A 13,063-nucleotide genomic window follows, 5' to 3' on the forward strand; every position below is an offset into this window, starting at 1 on the left:
CAGTGGTTGAGCGTCTGCCTTTAGCTCAGGTCATGATCCCGGGGTCCTGGGATCAAGTCCCACATCGGCGGTCCCCGTAGGGAGCCTGCTTCTCCCTTTGCCTATGTCTCTGCCTCTCATGAATAAATAAAATCTTAAAAAGATAATACAATAAATGAAAATTTTTATCAGGTATTTTTATACCTAATATTAATTTTGAGACTGATAACCTTTTGTAAAATAAGACCATTGGTCACCCAAATCCTCTTTTTATTTTTTTTAAGATTTTATTTTACTTATTTATTTATGACAGACACAGAGAGAGAGAGAGAGAGGCAGAGACATAGGCAGAGGGAGAAGCAGGCTCCATGCAGGAAACCCGACGTGGGACTCGTCCTTGGACTCCAGGATCACGACCTGAGCTGGAGGCAGCGTAAATTGCTAAGCCACCAGGGCTGCCCCCAAATCCTCTTTTTAAAGTCTGGTAGGCCCAAAAATATCTATTGTGAGTAGTTTTTGATGGTAAGTGTGAGAAGGGGTTGAGTTCCATATTTGTGTTGATGTAGAGTAGCGACGTATAGCACATACAGGGCTATATATTCTATCGAATGAACTATTTCTGAATATGTTAGCTCAACAGAAATGGGAATCTGGGGCCAGAGCTTAATCTGCAAGAATGTAAACCATACCCTTCCCTGAATCTTTGGATAGACTGTTGGGCTTTCTTCAAATGTGAAAGGAGCAGAGAGAGTTTGAGTCCATTTTATCTAAATCTAAAGCAGCAGGAAGAACCTAACCAACATTTGAGTTACATAGAGAGCATCTACCCTCCCCGAGGCCTCAATAACATTCCTAGTGACCCTTCACAAAACGGAAAGGAAATCTTTCCGACATTGCCTCCTCTTTTGCAATACTGAGAAGTCAGGCAAAGCTGGGTTGGCTGTAATTCTAAAGGATGAATGGGTGCTGATGGCGTATCCTAGCAACGGCTGAAAAGAAATCAGTGTCAAGTGATACAAGCTCCGTGAGTAGAACCAAAAGATCCACTGAAAGGAGGTCAGAAGTAACCTGGCCCAGGTGATGACTGCCAGACCCAAGCTGGCAGCTGTAAGCTGACCTATTGTTAGGAAGCTACACAGATAAAGCAAGAGTGAAAGACGGAGTTAGGCTAATGCAGGCCTCATAAAAATGACCCAAAATAGCAATGTTCAATCAAAGTCCAGGTTCAGAGCAACAACCTTAGCCAGAGAAAGCCATTTCATCCGTAAAAAATGGAAGGTCAGTGAAGGCTGTCCAATGTTTATTTGGGGAGGTGGAGATTTCCCTTTACTCTAATTACAAGTGACATTTCTTCCTTTAAAGAAAGCCACATAGTGTTAAATGAGACACTAATAATCATATCTCACAAGAGTAAAAATGACTCTTCCATAACCCTCTTTATAAGTTTGGAAAGCACTGATTGTTAGCCAAGTAACATGGAAGACTACGAACATCCTATTGCATTTGTCAGGGCTGTTTTTACTGCCAATAAAAGAAATTCACCTTGAACTTCACTTGAGCAAAAAGAGGACTTGCAGGAAGGAGAAAATCAGAATCAAAGGAGGACATACCAGGAATCGGGCAGCCCTTAGGCTCTCCAGAGCTAGGAACCACCTTAACACACCTAAGACTCTATTTTTTTTAAGTTCATTTTTAAAAATTGAAGTACTAAAAAAATTGAGGTATAATTGACATGCAATATTCTGTTCAGGTGTATATCAGGGTTTCAGTATTTTTTTTAAGATTTATTTATTTGTTATATATAGAGAGAGACAGTGAGAGTGAGTATGGGACAGAGGGAGAGAGAGAGAGAATCCCAAGCAGACTCTCTGCTGGCCTGACTCGAAGCTCAATCCCACCAACTGTGAGATCATGACTTGAGCCAAAACCAAGAGTCAGACCCTCAATTGAGCCACCCGGGTGCCCCATGATTCAGTATTTTTATACATCATGAAGTGACTCCCCACCATGAGTCATTACCACCTGTCACCACACAAAGTTATTACAAATTATTGACTATATTCCTTATGCTGCACATCATATCTCCAAGACTAATTTGTTTTATAAATGAGATTGTACCTCCTAACCCCCTTCACCTATTTGACCAGCCCCCTAGTCCAACCCCTTCTAGTAACCAACAATTTATTTCCTGTATCTATGAGTCTCTTTCTGTTCTGTTTGTTTTTTAGATTCCACATGTAAGTAAAATCGTATGATACTTGTCTCTCTCTGTCTGACTTATTTCACTTAGCAAAATACCCTCTCTGTCCATCCATGTTGTTGCAAATTGCAAGATTTTATCCATCTTTTTTATAGCTGAGTAATAGTCCATTATATATATAGTAAATATATTTTTCTCTGCTTTTCTATGGGTGTTACATTTTCTATGGCTTTTTTCCTGTGTCTAAAGACATGGCCACATACCTCCCTGGAGCTGTATGTAGTTTTGTTGCCTTGATGATACAGAGGACTTTCTCTACTAATCTACTAATCTCACTTAGAAAAAAAATCTTAGGATTTGGTTAGCCTGGTATGGGTCACATGCCTATCTGTGGGTCATAAATTGGGGCCAGGAAGATGGTGCTAGGCTTGGCCAGGACTCAGTCATGTGCTTACTTTTGGTATAAGGATAGGTGTGGGGTACTCTAGTTAGAAGGAGTGGAATGGGAAGGAAAAGTTCCTCAAAGGAAGGGGGTGCTATTTTCAAGGAGAAAAAACTGGTGCTGAACAGACAAAGAACAAATGCCCACTACATTTATTAAAATAGTGATGAAAGTCATTTTCATAATGTGCTACTATCCTTAGCTGGTCTAAGTTGTCTTGGCAAAGGCAAAACATTACAGAATCACAGCTGTTTGGAATGTACTATGGATTTGGTTTGATCTTTCCAAATCATTTAATTAGCCCCTATAGGAGGTGGGACATTAGCTCTACATTACTGAAAATACCAAATATAAATTTTCCATAAATTAAAGGAAGTTACTATAAAGATAAAAGCTAATATCATAGTTATATTTTAGCTTTGTTTCCAAATATGTTACATTTATTGAGGATTCTTTAATCAGTAAAATAATAATTCAAAGGGTGCCTGGGTGGTTCATTTGGCAAAACCTGTGACTTCAACTCAGGTGGTGATCTCACGGTCCTGAAATTAAGCCCTGTATGGGACCCCAACCTCAGTGGGGAGTCTGCTTCTCTCTCTCCCTCTGCCCCTCCCCCCACTCATGCACTCTCTCAAATAAATAAAATCTTTTAAAAAATAATAATTCAAAATTAAGTTTTTATTAAAACAGGAATATTACAGAAAAAAACTTTATTTTTTCTTTTTTTTAAAGATTTATTAATCATGAGAAGAGAGAGAGAGAGAGACAGGCAGAGACACAGGCAGAGGGAGAAGCAGGCTCCATGCAGGGAGACTGACGTGGGACTCCATCTCCGGTCTCCAGAATCACGTCCTGGGCCAAAGGCGGCACTAAACTGCTGAGCCATCCGGGTTGCCCAATAACTTTATTTTTTAAAGACTTTATTTATTTTGAGACAGAGAGCTTGTGTGTGCATGTGTGCATGCACGTGAGTAAGCAGAGGGGAGGAGGGGCAGAGGCCGAGGGAGAGAGAATCTCAAGCAGACTCCATCCTGAGCATAAAGCTCAATGCTGGGCTTGATCTCATAACCCTGAGATCATCACCTGAGCCAAAATCAAGAGCCAGACGCTTAACCAACTGAGCCACCCAGGTGCCCCCCACAAAATAACTTTTAAAAATACCTCTAAGTCATTCTTGCATAGTGACCTATATTTTTTATTTTTTTAATTTTAATTCCAATATAGTTATGTTAGAGGTGAGGAAACTGAGTTCCTAGACGTTGTCGATTGTTTGAAGCTACATGGCTAGTAACCTCTATGGTAGTCTTAGGTCCACTTTAGAACCAATTACCTTTCCAATCTGTCATGCTGCTTCCCTGACTAAGCAATGCTAGAGAAAGGAACAAAATTCTGCAGAGCGTTTGTTAATAAGATAGGAGTCTAACAATCAAATGTTCTGAACTAATCACTGAATCGTAAATTACATAAATACACTATAAAGTTAGGCAAAGAAGTTAATTTCTTAGATTCCAAAATGTTCTCCAAAACCAGAATAGACATGCTTGCAGCGGGCAAAACGAGTGGCTAATTCTAGGACCCTAAAAAAATTCTCGGCATCAAACTCAATGAGCAAACACACCAACAAGAAATGAAGGCAGCCATTCCTTAGTCAAAAGTCAGGGAGAAACTATGCGCTAAGGGATGATGAGGCAAAGTAGGAGAAGATCATAGTTCTTCTTCAATAATCGAAAACTAGTTAAGGTTTTAATTTACAGTGTGAGTACAAAAAGGGAGCTGGAGCAAACATAGTTATGTGACAAATATTAATGGCCATCTCAATTCTCAAACTGAAAAATCCAGGTCAGCCTGCAGGGCAAGCTATCTCCAATGGCTTTTTTGAGATTCTCTGGTAAAGCCTACCTAAGTAAAAGGAGGTCATCTGAGGTCGCATGGAAGTATACAATTCAAAATAAAAAGGGGTTTGTCAAAAGAGCTTTACATTTTTGGCCAAAGCCTGGGATCTTATTTTTTCCCGTAGACGAGGCCACTTTTCTGCACTGGAGATTGTTAATCATGACACCACTAAAGCCAGTTGGGCACCACCAAGCTCAGATTAGGATTCTGCATGACAGATATCATTAATGCTAATCAAGAGTTTTCCTCCAGCCTTTGCTAACAGAATCTTAATTTTGTTTGCCTTTCATGTCTTTCAACAAGAACTGAGTCCTTGTCTGGCCTCTGGAGATGACTGTTGATTAATAAATCATTCTTGGTCATCTCATGATCCTTGTCAGGTGACTGGCTTTGACATGGGCAAGAGATGCAATTCTGGCCAAGAGACTGCTGGAAGTTTCTGGGAAGATTTTTGTCTCTCAGAAAAGGGTTTAAGACAGGGGCATCCTCCCCCTTTTCCTGGCTCTGGATGTTGTCATCTGCATGTGATGACATGCATCTGGGCATGTGATGCCCAGAACTGTGGTAGCCATTTTAGGACTATGAAAGGAGCCAAACTAAGAAAATAAATCATCATATTGAGGATGTCTCAGAGAGTGGAGAGATGGGAAAAACCAGAGTCCTTGGTAATGGTATAGAAACTGAACTTAGAAACTACTGTTTAATAAAGTCTAACTACAGATCCTTTTTTTTTTTTTTAAGATTTTATTTATTTGTTCATGAGAGACACAGAAAGAGACACAGGCACAGGCAGAGGGATAAGCAGGCTCCATGCAGGGAGCCCAACGGGAGACTCCATCCTAAGTCTCCAGGTTCACACCCTGGGCTGAAGGCGGCACTAAACTGCTGAGCCACCCAGGCTGTCCTACAGACTCTTTAATGTGTATTAATATTATTTTTTAAAGATTTTATTTATTTATTCATGAGAGAGAGAGAGGCAGAGACACAGGCAGAAGGAGAAGCAGGCTCCCCATGGGGAACCTGATGAGAGACTTGATCCCAGGACCCTGGGATCATGCCCTGAGCGGAAGGCAGATGCTAAACCACTGAGCCCTGGTACATGTATTATTAAATGTCTTATTACTGATGGCACTTTTGGATTGGTTTTCTCTTTAGCAAAGCTTCCTGAGATTCTCTCTGAGCCAGAGGTATCAAAATCTAATATCAGGACATCCTGAACAGATCAGCATCCAGTTCTCTCTAACGGCTTTCCAACTTTAGCGTGGTCTCCTAATGCTTAGGAATTTGGCATCCTCACCTACCTTCTCCTCCCTCCCTTCCTTTCCACTCCCCCTCCCAGACCTTTACTCCATACCTATCCACCCTCAAGCCATATTGCACTTGCCTTCAGGTTATGGAATTTGCAGAAGACTCAATTCAAACTATGTTAAGCCCAATTGCCAAAAGATGGCATAATCATACGGTGCTTGCCCAGGAGGCAGAGTTGACTTTAAGAACTATAGGAGGGGGATCCCTGGGTGGCGCAGCGGTTTAGCACCTGCCTTTGGCCCAGGGCGCGATCCTGGAGACCCGGGATCGAATCCCACGTCGGGCTCCCGGTGCATGGGGCCTGCTTCTCCCTCTGCCTGTGTCTCTGCCTCTCTCTCTCTGTGTGTGACTATCATAAATAAAAATTAAAAAAAAAAAAAAGAAAAGAAAAGAACTATAGGAGGGTAGGGCAGCCCCGGTGGCGCAGCGGTTTAGCGCCGCCTGCAGCCCAGGGCGTGATCCTGGAGACCCGGGACAGAGCTTCCTGCACAGAGCTTGCTTCTCCCTCTGCCTGTGTCTTTGCGCCCCCGCCCCTCTCTCTCTCTCTCTCTCTCTCTCTCTCTCTCTCTCTCTGTGTCTCTATGAATAAATAAATAAATAAGTCTTTAAAAAAAAAAACTATAGGAGGGTAAATGCCACTTTTTTTGTGCGCTGAAGATACAGAATGGTTTCAATAGTCTATTAGAACTAAGTTTCTTAAACCCCCTTTTTTTAATGAGATAAAAATCACATGGCAAAAATATACCATTTTAAAGTGTCTAACTCAGGAGTTCTTAGCATACTCAGTGTTTTGCAACTATAATCACTGTCTGATTCTAGAACATTTCCATCACCTCAGAAAGAAACCCCGAACCTATTAGCAGTCGATGCCGATTCTCAATTTTTTTTTTCTTAAAGATTTTATTTATTTATTCATGAGAGACACAGAGAGGCTGAGACATAGGCAGAGGGAGAAGCAAGCTCCCTGTGGGGAACCCGACATGGTACTCAATCCTGGGACCCCAGGATGATGCCCTGAGCTGAAGCTCAACCGCTGAGCCACCCAGGTGCCCCTCTTTTTTTTTTTAACTCACATATCTGAACAGCCAAGAATTTAACTGAGTTTTGTTTCTTATAGCTTGTGTCATGAAAATAATATGGTGGATTGTTTCATTCATTTTACCAATGCAAAATTGTATTTTAATGTTGTCTATTCTTTTTGAAAATATAGATGCTTCCCAGATTCTAATAACCAATACCCTTCCCAATGGGCATCCTCTCTTAGCCCTGGTTGAATATTGCTCTATTTGATTAGATGATACTTAGATATTTTGTGTGGATGGCCTTTCTATAGCCAACTGCTCCTTCTGGGAGTAATTTTTTAACATTAACATTATAAATTTATTAATCCTACCTGCAAACAGATAGCTTTTCCTAAATGAGAAAATAATTTTTCACGGAAACTTAATTTAAATTTCAAATTAGGACGCAGATTATCTGGCACATAATTTTTCATCCTCCTTCTAATGCTTTGAAAAGAGTATTATAAATCACCTAAAATTGTGGGGTTGATGCTTAGCCTTATTTAGTGACATAAAAATGATTGTCCATTTTTTAGCGATTTTATTGTGGCTCAAAGCTCCAGCTCCAGGCTACATGCAGCTGAATCTGCAAATCCACAGATCTCTCCAACTGGAATCATCCATCACATACAGGAATTTTAAAGACCTGGACATATCCTCAAATGCATATGCAGAGGCCTCATGGAATATATGCATCCACCTCAGCACAAACTTAAGAATTTTTAAATACAGCTATTTATTAGTTGACAGCAATAAATCCTAACAAATACTACTGCTCCATCATCATATGCCCACATTTACGAATAAGAAAATTCGTAATCAGGGCTACATCTAATAAGAAAGATGGTGTGTATCAATAATAAATTTAATTACTATAGACAGAATAAAGTCATAAGGATGTTATATCAGTGAGGACATTCAGGTCCAAGTGAAAGAACTCTAAATCAATCTATATTTGGGAAAAAACATTGGGGAACTTTATTGGCCCACATAACTGAAAAGTCTGAGAGCTAGCTTCAGGCACTTCCAGAGCCAGGTGCTGAACACTTGTCATCAGGAATCTGTCTTGTTCCTTCTCTCGGCTTCCCTGTCCTTTACACTGACTCTAGTTCAAGCTGCCTTCCTTAGTGGAGTGCCTCCCAGCGACACCAGGTACAGATCCTCCAAGCTTCAAATCTTACAGAATGAAGAATTCTATTTTCCATTATTTCCAACTCATGTCATGCCCTTGAGTTTCCTTGGCATGACTTGGGTCACTTAGTCTTTCCTGAATTAATCACTGAAGACAGTGGGATACAATGTTCTGAGAATTAGAGAGTGATTAAAAATCCACTGATCCATATAGACTAAAAGAAGGGGAAGGATGGACCCAAGGGAAATCAGGATTCTATGAGAGAAGAAAGGAAAAGCAATGCTGGGAGAGACTAAACAACAGATGTCTAGACATATGCTTTCCAGGAACTGAATTCTCTCTCTGACACTCCTGGTGAGTAACTCAGAACTAACGTATTGTGTGACGCAGGGGACACACTTTATACTACATGCACGTAGATGAAATATGTAGCACAGTGATGGTTATGTATGCCCCTCCCTCCGGGGGACAGGGAGGCTGCATCTATACGGAAAAGCAAGACACTAGCCTGGGAAACAACTTTTCAGAGGCCAGTTCTATCCCTGTGGATTGGTTAAACCATCTATCACTACAAGTCCACTTCTATAATTCCATTATTTGCACCTTCCTGGAGCTAGAGCTGACAAATGTGTCTGGATTACTATGTACTCATGATACAGCTGCATTTCATACTCATGGACACCTGGCACCAGGGTATGAGTTAACTTGCTTTGGAGAAGAATATTATAAATCGGGTTTCTCCATATGTAGGAGCATGATTTAAAGCAGTGAAGCAGGCCTAGAGGTCTTTGCAAGCTGATCACACAAGTGACTACATACCCTTAAAATAAAACCTGATCTTTTGGACATGCAGCACAATCATGCAATTTGTGTACTCTTTTCTTTTTCTCATAAAAATTGGCCAATGAAACTTTTTCAGTTTCCTATTCATAACTATTTGCATTCTTTGATGTTATTCTCCACAGGGGGTTTTACCTCCTGAAATTTCAGAATTGGCTGTTTAGGGACGCTATTTATTTATTTATTTATTTATTTATTTTTTTTATTTATTTATGATAGGCACACAGTGAGAGAGAGAGAGGCAGAGACACAGGCAGAGGGAGCAGAGGGAGAAGCAGGCTCCATGCACCGGGAGCCCGACGTGGGATTCGATCCCGGGTCTCCAGGATCGTGCCCTGGGCCAAAGGCAGGCGCCAAACCGCTGCGCCACCCAGGGATCCCATAGGGACGCTATTTAATTTCAGTTCCTATATCTCACCTGTTGCAAAATTCTGAAATCTGATCGGTACTGGTTTATTTCATTATGTTGACATGCATAGTGCCTTAGCAGGTAGACAGTAGGTGTTCAGGAAGTACTGAACAATTATTTACTGGAATAATTTTGTTCATGCTTTTTCTCAAGAAGGATAGTAAGTACTATGAAGAAAGTAAAGCAAGAGAATTTATAGAAATAAAAACTGTAAAATAATAGGATGTTTCAAGGGAGCTACTTTAGATTAGGTGGAGACAGAACATCTTGTTGAGGTACATGGAGATATCAATGATACAAAGGGGGAAGCAGTAACAAAGATGTTACTATCCCAGGCAGAAGGAATAGCAAGTACAAAGGCCCTGAGACAAGAATGAATCTGGCTGTTTCAGGAATAGAAAGACTGGTGTGACTGACATACAGTGGGAGATAGAGGGAGAAATGAGAAAGAGGATGCCTAAGAAAGAGATGAGGGCCCATCTCAAACATAAGCAGGGATTCCCACACATGCTGGTTCACTGCCTCTTCTGTTTTCTGTGAAGTGAGTTTCTCAGCCAGGGGCACTCTCCTGTGTATGACAAAACTGCTGGTCAAGGTATAACAGGCAAGGAAAGCAGATCCTCATTCAGAATAAGTGCCTCTTTCTTTGGAAACAAACGCCCTCCAAAATGGAAGAAGTCCAACAATATGGACTTGCCACCATGAGGCTGCTGGTCTTAGATGTATGTTTTGTGTTGGCTTTCCCCAGAAGCCGATGCTGAGATAAGGATTTGTGCTCAGGAGGTGATTCCTATAAGCACTAGCTACTTTGCTCTAATCTTCTTGGATTCTAAGTCCAATTCTCAAGATTCCATTGCAAAGCTTGTTCCCAAACCTTCCTATCAATTTTTTTTTAGATTTATTTATTTATTTGAAAGAGAGAGTAAGCACGAGGGAGGGGCAGGAAGGAGAGGGAAAGAAAGAGACTGAATCTCAGGCAGACTCCCTGCTGAGTGGGGAGCCCAATGCAGGGCTTGATCTCATGGCCCTGAACCAAAACCAAGAGTCAGAGCTCAACTGACTTGAGCCACCCATATGCCTCCCCTCTTTTTTTTAGGATTCATTTATTTGAGACAGAGAGAGAGTGCATGCACACATGAGTGGGGGAAGGGGACAGAGCAGAGTGAGAGGGAGAGAATTCCAAGCACACTCCCTGCCTAGAGTTGAGCCTATATGGGACTCGATCCCACAACCCCAAGACCATGACCTGAGCTGAAACCAAGAGTCAGATGCTCAACCTACTGAGCTACCCAGGCGCCCCTTCACTCCAGTTTTCAATGTTGCTTTTTTCAAGTCATTAGCCATATAACTAGTGATTGGTTACAGAGCTGGAGTCAGAGCATGCTTCCTTCAAGTCAAAGTACATGATAAAAGGCATTGCTTGAAATCCTATCTACTGAGATTTGGCTTCTGCTGTCCTTCAAGATAGCTGCTGATAGGAGCTGTGGGATGCAAGAGTACACCTGCAGCCAGTAGTGAATATTGCTCAACAACTCCTATAAGTCAGGCTTGACTTTCTGCATTCTTAATTAGCCAACAACTCTTCATAAGAGCAAAGAGACAGATTGGTAGCAGCAGGGTATGGGAATAGGGTAGTTAAAGGCACAGAGTGGGGAAAAGCCTGTTCCCATAAACTAGAAGTGCCTTCATTACCTGCTCCCTTACCACCTATGAGGTGATACAATGCTACTGGAAATGGTCAACTTTATGAGTAGGTGGATCAGATAATACATGGTGTCCCACTGTTTCCAACTTACAGAGCAAATGGAAGCTGTTTCTCAAAGGGAAAATAGTAATCTTCCTGAAGGGGGGTTATGGGCTTGCTCTAAAATCCTGTGGGCTTCCCCCGTGACTCTGGTGGAGACACTTGTTTCTGACTTCAATAGGTATCCCAATCATCTAGATGCCTTGAGAGCTAACAGAGCTGCCTGGACTAGAGCCTGGGCCACTGAGAGAGACCATTTTTGCACTGCTAGGTTTTCAGGTCATCTGGTACATAAGTACAAGACACCTGTGTGCTATATGCTGTCTTTAAAATCCAGGGCACCACAAAGTACTGTGCCTTTTTCAGTTGTAGCAATCTGTCCTTAACCCTGGAGGAGCTATCTCAATATGTGCTAGACCACTGAATCCCTGAGAATTTCACTAAGGGGTCAAATCCCTATATTTCTGTGAGAATCAGATTCCTCTCTTGGCATATATGTGTCTTACCAAGGCATCAGGGTATCTGGTATTTCCTGCTCCGCATCAACACAGTGAAGTATTATAACATCCTATGGTTCAGTGACTCATTACATGTCCTTGTGTAACAAATGGCTGGAGCTGACATTCATGAGACCGATTTATAAAGCTATTTCTGTCCCTGCCATGTTAAAGCAAACAGCTGCTGATGGACTCTACAAACCGAAATGGATAAAAATGCAGTGGTTAGACGAATAGTTACCTCTCAAATGCCAGAGGCTGTATTAAGCTGCTCCAATAAAAAGACCATTTTAGGAACAGCAGCTAGTTTGGATCACCTCAAGATTAGTTTTATTGTAGCGTCCACTGTCATTCTCTAAGACCTATCAAACCTACTCACTGGTCAGATGGAGTACACTGTCCATTTGGGGATATGACAGAAATGATCTGTATCTTTCTACCTTTTGGTGGTTGTACTAACCTTGGTAATTACCCCCAAAGAGATCCTGCTTTTTCATTTATTATTCTAGTAGGGAAGGAACACTACAATGGCTTCTCCTTGGACTTCTGCCACAGGAACACTTACTCCTCAGGGCAGAGACCTAATGTGGAGGTTCTGCAAAGGATGTCCATTCCATCTACACTTAGGAACTGAGGAAATAAACCATGAGATGGAGTGAAGGGAGAAAAGTTCATGGCCCAGTGAGTTGAGAGTCCCATCTGCCTACCATAGTCTCTATTCTGACCAGTGAGTGGGCCACAGTGTTCTTAGCTCTCCATAAAGTTGGTACTAATTTGGAGCAAGTGACCACTGATCCTGAAAACTGTAGATATTTCTCTATTCCAAGTATACATCACCTGAAGAAGTAGCTGGGTAGAAGGTCCATAGTACACCTATCTACTATTAGAGCACAGCCCTTAAGGCAAGCGTTCTGGTCCTGAGAATTGACTTACGTCCAAGAGTTAAGAGAGAAACTGTGATATTGGTAGCTTGATTCAAGTGCTTATTTCCTAGACCTGTACAGTTGTTAAAAAAAAAAAAAAAAAAAGAGGGGGGCTACCTTGGTGGCTCAGTTGGTTAAACATCTGCCTTCAGCTCGGGTCATGATCTTGGGTCCTGGGATGGAGCTTGACATTAGGCACCTCGCTTGGCAGGGAGTCTGCTTCTCCCTCTCCCTCTGCCCCTCTCCCATGCTCATGCTTTCTCTCTCTCTCTCAGATAAATACATTAAAAAAATCTTAAAAATCAGGCTAAGCCCTTAAGTAAATGCCTGGTGCTCTCACACCTAAAGGCCCTAAGATTACTTAACCACAGCCAGAGATTGCTGCAGCTCAGATCATTTCCTAGTTATCACCTCTTTCTGCCTTCTCCCTCCCCATAAAGACAACACCCATTTTCACAGGTGAACCTCTAGCATATCTGACCCAAAAAGTCTAGCAGCCAGGACAGAATTTCTAATTGCTCGCAAGTCTGATGTATTCCTAATGGCATTAGAAATCAATGTTTTGGGCTTCAAAGTTAGTGAAGGGGCGGGTGGACAGAGTATAGGAAATCCCAGTCTAGCACAGACCAGCTTTT

This window comes from Canis aureus, chromosome 13, assembly GCF_053574225.1.
Source record: "Canis aureus isolate CA01 chromosome 13, VMU_Caureus_v.1.0, whole genome shotgun sequence".
Lineage (NCBI taxonomy): Eukaryota > Metazoa > Chordata > Mammalia > Carnivora > Canidae > Canis > Canis aureus.